Source organism: Populus euphratica, unplaced genomic scaffold (genome assembly GCF_000495115.2).
Source record: "Populus euphratica unplaced genomic scaffold, PopEup_1.0 scaffold158.1, whole genome shotgun sequence".
Taxonomy (NCBI): domain Eukaryota; kingdom Viridiplantae; phylum Streptophyta; class Magnoliopsida; order Malpighiales; family Salicaceae; genus Populus; species Populus euphratica.
This window is the reverse complement of record NW_011499913.1, coordinates 1,041,306-1,051,117: the sequence shown is the minus strand read 5'-3', so window position 1 is coordinate 1,051,117 and position 9,812 is coordinate 1,041,306. Positions and strand designations below refer to the sequence as shown.

The window sequence follows — 9,812 nt, the reverse complement described above, 5'->3', positions numbered from 1 at the left end:
ATCCACGTAACTCTCCACCTTTAACCATGAGGGTAACCCATTAAAGGTCGATCCATATCTATCTCCATATTCTGAGTATTACAATGTCATTACCGAGCTCACCACCTTGACAAAAGTCAACTTGTTCCAGGAACTTGCGCATGCCCTCTGCTTCTACATAGAATTTGTGTCTTAATGCTCCACAAGTCACCCATTTATTATCCAAGGCAGATGTCTTCTAGCTCATTGATCTTTAGTATGGGGGCAATATCTATTAAAGTCAATCCTGTATTTATCTCCATACTCATCATAGCCACTTCATTGACTATCCATATGTCCACTTATATCTAGCCATCACATTGGCTCTAGGACGTTCTGTAATTGGGGCTCCTATCATGGCCCTCACACCTTCTCCTAAGGTGTCTCCGCTCGTCGTCATGCGATAGTCTGATCTTGGGCTCATCTCATTGCTCTCATACCTTTTCTTTAAGGTGTCTTTGCTTTTCATAAGCAGTCGCATCCTTCTTCAGCTGGGATGCTTCAAAGTGGTTTCAAAAATTCTCAACCATCATGTGGACTATAGGAGAGATCACTGCCACTGATCATATAAAAAGAGAGAGTTGCGGTACACTCCTTACAATTGTCCATCTCGATTTTTATATTTGGAGCTTCTATGCCTTTCTTCTTGACAGCTCCACCCACACAAACTTCCTTTGGTGTCTTCACCTTTTATCATAGGCGATCGCACCCCCTCAATTAGTTGCTTCTGCAATAACTTATCTTTCCATCCTTGCATGCATTAGAAATGTCCTTACTTGTTACCTTTATCAACAGCACAAGAGACTTCCTCTTGTACAACTTTTCATAGTCTCTGCTTTAAGCTTCATCTGAGAACACTTCTTCTCTATGCACCTGTCTTCTTATTATGGCACCTCGTTGGATCCTATGGGTACTCTTGCATAATTTTTGTGTGCTCTCATGCAATTTTTATTCTCTAGATTCTCCATATTTCTTGCTTATGTTTAACAGCAACTCATCCTGTCACAACACCTATCCAAGTCAAAATAGGGTGTCAATCTTTATCCCATTGTTGTATTTCTTTTTTATTATCAGGGTCTTTATCAATTCTCCCCTCGAGAAATTACAGTCATCAAATCTAACTTCTTTGGAGAAATCACCACTCCATCAGATCCTTGATCATACGGAACCTAACTATTTCTTTGTGTCATCATCTTGCTAGTCTTCAACAATTTCTTTACAAACTGTTACATATACAAAAATAGTACCGTATGGATAATCCCTCAACTAAGCAAGTTTCCAGGAAAGATTGGAGGGGTCACATCGATCCTGCTTAAAACTCAATCTCCTAGCCATAATTTCTTAGGCTATATCTATCTGTTGTACTGTCTTTCCATATATACAACCATTTATTAGCTTTGTTACGACTTTTCTTTACAAGTGATCTAGGGTATCCTGGTTTTATACCTGATTTCTCAACATCTGGTGAGACTACTAGTGTTTAGATTCGTTAAGATTGGTCTTCATCAATTTCTACTATCCACCTTAAATTGTCCACATGATTGGGTGTCTAGAATGTCCTAATTTTGCCTTCCCTCAAGACAATTAAAATTTCCCCACATAGTAGTTCAACACATATAATTGGGTAAACATATGCAATTTCTTCTTCTTTTTCTTCATCTACATCGACCACCATGATGACCTTTAGATGCCTCCTTATCGGGCAATCTCTCTCAATAATTCACCACCATCACTTTCAATCATAAATCTCAACAATCAGACCATACCATTGTATCCAGAACGATCAAATTATCTAGAAACAAGTTTGAAATCGTCCAAATCGCATTTCAGATGGCTAAGATTTGATCAAAATAATTATAACTTGATAAACGACCCATATTCAATCTCAAATCCGATTGCATGTAGACTCCGCTACATAGAATCCTATCCCTCGGCTCGACTCCAACTCTCTCGGCTCACTCAACTCATAGATGATGATGTGGCAGATGGGTCCCACTATGCTGACGTGTCTGCTGACATAGCATGCCACCTGTGCATGATAATGCCATACTGACATCATGATGACATCATCATTATCCAGGTTAGGTATATAGGTCGGGTCATCTGGTATTCGGGTTGGGTCAGCCCATCTGGGTGAAGAAGACGCGTGCAACGCGTGGCGTGCGTCTGTGCATGTGGCCAGCCACCTTGCCGGCAAGTGACAGTGCATGAGGATGATTCTAACGTCCAATTTTGACGTGGTTTTCACCAGTAACTTTTTCTCTTTCTCCTCTACACAACGGTTGATCAAAATATAATTTTAACAACTTTTATTTTTGAGCAAAATCAAACATCATTTTAAACTATATGCTCTTATATCAATTATTGGGGATTTTGGACCGATGATGTACTGAGAGTTGCTCATAGGAGGCTAAGCACACTGACAAAATATTTAACGTGGTTTGACAAATCATCTACATCTAAGGGAAAGTCGATATCATTAGAAATAGAGAAAGGATACAAAACAAATACATGAAGGAGGAGGATTATATCCACTCTAACTCAATTCTCAACTCTTTTATTGCACTTATAGCTGTTGCAATTATATCAAAGCTACTATCATTGCAGTCCTTCACTTTCTCTCTTGATCTCTTTATTCACTCTCTCATTTTGATCTCAAATAATGCTTTTATCATCAATGGTAAGATAAAATCCACAAATCATAGCATTATTGGTGGCACTAATGATGACAGCACATAAATTGCATCATTTTGTCAATGGTTGGTGCAACTTGACTATATACCTATTATTATAGGCTTTTAACAATAATAACCCTACTTCTTAGAGCAGGCTGTAAATGATTGCTGGACATTACTAGCAACAATCCTAACAAAAATGCCACTGCCTTGTGATACTACTACATTCATATCCAGGAAGTCATCATAAAGGAAAATAAAAAATTACTCACAGGGATGTCCTAACAATCTCAGGTTTACTGTATGGTGAGTGAAAGATTATAGGATGTAACAGAAAACTAAAAGATAATCGTGTTTACAGTCACTTCCGTAACACAACGCAGCTTAAGTAAAGGTTCAAGTCTTCGAAGTTGATTGAGGGGATTTATTAGAGCCTTCCTGTACCTACGAAGGATCAAAATATTTGCCTGCCACTTTATATGCTGCCTGGCTTGTGACTTCGTTTGCCCCTGCTTCCATACTCGTCTCACTGTCACTCCTCTTTCTGGAATTTGAACTTTTCTTCTCCCCTCATGGTCTTTCACTTTCATCTCCCTTTTCTTCTCCCTCATGGTGTCATTTCCTTTATTTGGCTGGGTTTAGCATTTGGTTGTGGAAACAATGGAGGTTCCTGGCCACTCAATCGACAACACCCTCTTTCAACTGTTTCACTTTTTTCTGTCGCCAATCCACTACATCACAGCCCGCCGGAGCAGACTCTGTGTTATTTCTCATGAAGGGTTGATTCTATGAGGATTCACCTGGCTATAGAGGCTGCAACTTGCCTTTACACCAACATATTATGATATATATTATGGCCAGGGGATACATGGCAGTGGTAGTTACACCCAACTCATTAGCGAATGACGGCGAAGGTGATACTGATGCTTTAAGCAATGCCTAGAAACCCTTCGGAGTCTGCAGACTTCCATGACAAGATAGGGTATGCAATGTAAAGCCATTTAATTAGGTGGCATAATTGATGGGATTTGAGTGGGAGATGAGTTGTAATTGGTGGAGTATGAGTGGAGGATGAGTTGTTAGGCATATATTCCTCCTAAATTTATGACCATTATACCCTCACTCTTGCCTATAAATAGGCAATACATTCAAGCCTATATGCACACCAAAATAGAGAGAAGAAGAAGAGAGTGAAGAGAGAGTAATCCCACAAAATTGTGAGGTATTTGTGATAGAGTAAGTGCGGTGTTTTCTCCTAATAATAGAGAGATTCTTAGTTGTTCTCCTATTATTCGAGAGAGGTTGTAATTCCCATATTACTTAGTAAAATCCTTCTATACTTGTCTGTGGACGTAACCCAATTGGGTGAACCACGTAAATTCTTGTGTGTTCCATTTCTCATTTTATCCGGCCTCTTATCTTTTATCTTGTCGGGTTTGCATGCCAGCATCCTAACATGCAATGTCTTTGAGCCCGCTTGCCCCCATGCAAGGGGATGTATTCTTTCAAGAATTGGAAAAAGGAATGATTTTCCTCTATGGATTTGATTTAACGAAGAATAAAGTTTCAATCTTTAAGGGTTTACTGAAGACCAAAAGAAGTGTCAACAGTCCTCATAAGACATTCTTTTATTGTGCATAAAGGCACACTGGTGGTACAAATCTTTTTAACTAACAAAACACACACAAAGCCCTTCTCTTCACCTCTGAGTCCCCCTTCTTCCTTCCCTCAAAACCCTTCTTTAGACTCACCAAAATCCCGAGAGTGTCTTCATAAATGGAGCTTTCGTGGCCACATATGTCCGCCAGCTGGCATTTTCTTCTTACGTCAGTATCTCTAAGACATCTTAAACTTAGGACAGGCATTTCAATAATTAAAGTTGACTTCTACTCTGGTTGTTTCTGCGCGTGGTTTTATTTGACTGTGTGAAATTTTTTTCTTAAGAAACAAAGAATAATAAATAAAAAAAGGCAATACCCTAAGATGAGCGAAATATACAGAATTTATTCATGTAAGAATATATAGAATAACTTTGAAGACAAGCGTGTTTTGGACATGATTTTTTCTATTTTTCTATAGATGGAAATAACTATAATTTGGACGCTTGTTTCTTCAATTCTTTTCAGAAAAACTAATTTAAGTATAAACAATAACCAAAAAATATAACATATAAAAGTTTTCATTTTTAAGTTTCTTTAATGCCTTGTATTATTGATATTATCAACATAATTTGACAATTCAACCCACGTGACTAAAAAGTGCAATGCCATAGTCAATGTGAAAAATTGCAGGGAGAGCTGGTAGCAACAATATGATCAAAGAAAGCATTCGTATACTTGTTGAATTCACAAGGGATTTCTTCTTTGTTTTCATCCCTCGTTCTCTGGTTCATTCTCAGTTACATTTCTTACACCCATAATCGCACAAATTAGAGAGGATGTGTGTTAAGACAAAGCCATGTTTCTGGCTCTTTGTGCTTTTGTTGCTATTCGTTTACCATAGGACTTGCTTCTCAATTGGAGATGACATCCTTTTGGTTGGCCAATCTCTCTCTGCAAACCAAACTCTAATATCTCAAAACGGCATTTTTTAACTCGGTTTCTTCAAGCCAGGCGCTTCTTTAAGCATTTACCTGTGAATATCGTATAAGAACTTCGCAACTAAGACGATTGTTTGGGTAGCAAATAGGGAGAGTCCTTCCAACAACCCTGCTTCATCGAAGCTTGAATTGTTATCTGATGGCAATCTTGTCCTGCTGCAACATTTCACCGAAACAGTTTGGTCAACAGCTCTTGCATCTTCAGTGCCGAATACTAGTAAAGCAGAAGAAGTAATTCGTGATGATGGAAACTTTTCGTAAGAGATGGCTCAAATCCATCTACCATATACTGGCAGAGTTTTGATTATCCAACTGACACATGGCTACCTGGTGGAAAGCTTGGGATCAACAAGCACACTGGGCACGTGCATCGGCTTATTTCCTGGAAAAACCCAGAAGATCCTGCACCAGGTATGTTCTCGATTGGGATCGACCCAAATGGAAGTAGTCAGTTTTTCATAGATTGGAACAGGTCACACAGGTATTGGAGCAGTGGTGATTGGAATGGAGAAAGATTTGCCTTGGTACCTGAGATGAGATTGAACTATATTCAATTATAGTTATGTATCAAATGAAAATGAAAGCTATTTCACCTATTCTTTGTACAATTCCTCAATTCTTTCAAGAACCGTGATTGGTGTTTCAGGACAGATCAGACAGCTCACTTGGTTGGAAGGTGTTTGGAATTGGTTTCTTTTTTGGTCTCAACCAAAATACCAAGCTGATGTTTATGGTTTATGCGGGGCTTTTGGAGTCTTTCATGTAAATTCATCACCTCCTTGTGGATGTCTCAGAGGTTTTGGACCATTTGTACAAAATGATTGGTCAAGTGCTTGCCTTTGGATGTCTCCTTTGTCAACATAGGAAAAATATTGCGGTGTCAAATGATGGGTTTTTAAAGATGTCGAATCTAACATTACCAGGAAATTCAAAAGCATATCAGAAAGTGAGTTATGAAAGATGCAAATTGGATTGCATTGAAAATTGTTCTTGCATGGCTTATGCCTATAATGATAATAATGGTGAGTGTCTTTTATGGGATGGAGCTCTTATAAACTTACAACAGGCAGAGGTTGCTGGTGGCAGGACTGAAGCTGAAATTTACATCAGATTTGCTGCTTCTGAGCTTGAACTTGAGACTGGTAGTGGGAGTAGCCGAATAGGTGTGGTAAGAAGGTTGTATCTATATAGCCATAAATGATCCAATAAATGTTGAGCAACTATTTTTCACAAAATAAGGAGTACACTTTCAGATAAAAGGGTGGACGCAATGTCCCTACATAACCTATCTTTCCATTTTTTTCTACTTCAAAAAAAACTTTTAATTGTAATTATGTTGGTTTATGATTTGGTTAATATTTGATCTATGTTTACAAGTAGGTAATATCAGAAAGACAATAAGGGTAACCTTTTCTGTGGCTGTTCCAGTAACTCTGGTTACCTTGGGCCTCTACATATACTTCAGCTGTCTGCGCAAGGGAAAGCTCATACACAAAGGTACATCCTGTTCTTGCTTTAATTTCTGCTGTCTCCGAGTAGACTTAATTAACCCTTAAGTTATAGTGATGAGAAGTAAGAAAAAGCCCTGCTTTGTGATTATGCGTTAGCTATGCAGATAATAAGATTCATTTTGTTGGAGTTAGTTGTGTGTGTGTGTGTGTGTGTTGAAATAGAGACTGTTTTGTGTAAGAATTTCACTGAAATATGTATATATGATATTCATTTACTTGTTTCCCTTAAAATTTACCGTCTATCATTAAACTTAAAGTAATTTTCACCTTAAAAATTTCTGTAAAATATTTTACAAACACTGATCTACTCACAATATCATGCAATGATTTCAACCACCACTACCTTGCTGCCAGGACCTCCACTGTAACTACTGCCGCGGTGTCTGCTACCATCCTTGTTGCACTTGCCGCCATCACCATACCACAATTATCACCACCACCACCACCCCTCCATCCCCACCTGAACCTTTATTACCACTATAACCATAATCAGTAATCACTATCACAACCATCTCATCACCATAAAACATTGTAATCATTCTAATATCGTTGTATTTGTTATATCAATTACATACCAAGCTCAGTAAAATTTTATCCATATAAAGTAAAATGTTAAAATATTTTACGCCAAGCAAACACCAAATTTTCTTATTCATGAAAACAATTGATATTTAGAATACCTTTTAATTTAATTTAATGTTTGAAATTGTACATTTTTGCTTGATATTATCAGAATTGCTGGATATTTCAACAAAGTGATTGTGTTCAGTAATTTTTAATTTTTTCTTCAACAGGGAAGGAATATACAGGTCACGATTTATTTCTCTTTGATTTTGATACAGATCCTAGCTCAACTAACAATGAATCTAGCTCTGTTGACAACAGGAAGAAAAGATGGAGTAAAAATATGGAATTGCCATTATTCAGTTATGAGAGCGTATCAGTTGCAACTGAACATTTCTCAGACAAGCTTGGAGAGGGAGGATTTGGACCTGTTTATAAGGTAAGTTAGGTTCAAATGATTATTCTAACCTTTTCAGAAAAAAAATTAAAATAGTTTGAATGAACTTTCAGAATTACTCTTGGTTCATTTAATAGGGCAAATTACCTAAGGGACTGGAAATAGTAGTGAAGAGGCTTTCAGAAAGATCTGGGCACGGGCTTGAGGACTCAGAAATGAGACAATTCTAATCGCCAAACTCCAGCACCGGAATCTTGTCAGGCTATTAGGTTCCTGTATTGAACAGGATGAGAAAATGCTCATCTATGAGTATATGCCAAATAAAAGCTTGGATTTCTTTCTCTTTGGTCAGCATTTTCTTGCATTAACTTTCCAAATGCTTCAAGAAATTTATAACAGATTTGTGTATAAAATATAAACAGATGCAAATAGAGGACTAATCTTAGATAGGGGTACATGGATTCGGATAATCGAAGGAATTGCTCAAGGCCTTCTGTATCTATATAGATATTCACGGTTACGAATCATTCACAGGGATTTAAAACCTAGCAACATTCTTTTAGACAGTGAAATGAATGAAAAAATATCTGATTTCAGGATGGCTCGAATTTTCGGAGGCAATTAAACTTAAGCACACACCAACAGGATCGTTGGAACATAGTAAGTTTCTTGAATTCCGCTTTCCAGTACCAGCTACTCTTAACATGATCTGCACTGACCTTTCCAGTTGTTAGTGGCTATATGTCCCCTGAATATGCTATGGAGGGCCTCTTCTCAAAAAAATCTGATGTGTTTAGCTTTGGGTGCTGGTACTTGAGATTGTAAGCTGCAAGAAGAATACTAGTTTCTATCAAAGCGACTCCCTCAATCTTCTTGGACATGTGGGGAGCTTTCATATACGCTCATTTCTTTTTCTTCCAGCTTGATTTGTATTTGACTACTTTCCTAGTCTCCACACTAATGATGCAGCATATGTGTTGTTATACCATAGGCATGGAAGTTAATAAAGCTTTGGACTTGATGGATCCAAGCCTGGGAGATCCTCCTTCAACTTCTATGCTGTTGAGATACATAAACATAGGACTTCTTTGTGTCCAAGAAAGTCCTGCTGATCGGCCTACAATGTCTGATGTCATCCCATGATTGTGATTGAACACGTAGCTCTCCCAGAACTTAAGCAGCATGCTTTTTGTTGCAGGCAGAACCAAGGTCATTGATGAGCTTTGCTGGCGTACCTTCCGGGAATAATGTGACAATAACAACGATGGATGCCAGATAATTTTCTCTTTCGATACCAAGATGTCATTGGATTTATAATGATAAGACTACTCCAATTCCAATGCGTGGTGGGATTCGGCTTTTTTCTTGTTCTTTTTCTTTTTTTCATCAAGAGGTTTATATTAGAAATTGTTCCATTTTGTCTGTTTAGTATATTATTTTTTTTATCAAATACTTAGAAATTTAAGTCAAAGGCTATTGATACCAATTTGACTACTTTATGGATCCCATTAATCACAAGCTGTTAAGAATCTTTTGCACAGGAGAGAACTACTTGGTTGCCTTTCTTAGGTTTAGTGCATATGTTTGAAAGGCATTTTTAGGGTACATTCTGCTCTTTGTATGGCTCAACCTGCTCTGGAACCTGTACAAATATAGTAAAAACTCATTTTCCTTTTAGTACAAATTCATCTTATAATACCACCTAATTAGCCTGTCAGATGTTGATATATCGACAGCTGCCTGTGCACCAAACACACTCTTCAAAACACCAATTGCTTATATCTGTCAGAATTCAGACTAGATGCTGTTGCCAAGGTTAGAAAAGCTCACCTGCAATGGAGACTGCAGGAAACCCCTGCAACCAAACAGGCATAAGAGATTAAAGCTGCAACAAGAATAGAATGGGAAGAAAAGAAAGCGATCTTCCTCTTCTACCTGCAACTAAAGGCTAGTACTTGTTTTTATTTCTAAGAAAAGGCAATGCGGTCAGATTTCAAAGTTGTCCCTTTAGCTGAAGGCTTGAAGCAGTTGAGTAGGCTAAACAGGCC

General features: G+C 37.9%; 1 long non-coding RNA gene and 1 pseudogene across 1 annotated transcript; both read left to right on the top strand.

Moving 5' to 3' along the window:
* The first annotated feature begins 3,597 nt into the window (after nt 1-3,597).
* LOC105134297 (uncharacterized) lies at nt 3,598-4,278 on the top strand. The gene is made up of 2 exons (XR_843957.1): nt 3,598-3,677; nt 4,150-4,278. It is a non-coding gene; the product is annotated as an uncharacterized LOC105134297 (long non-coding RNA).
* Nucleotides 4,279-5,610: 1,332 nt separating this feature from the next.
* LOC105134289 (G-type lectin S-receptor-like serine/threonine-protein kinase B120) lies at nt 5,611-9,302 on the top strand (annotated as a pseudogene).
* Nucleotides 9,303-9,812: the final 510 nt, after the last annotated feature.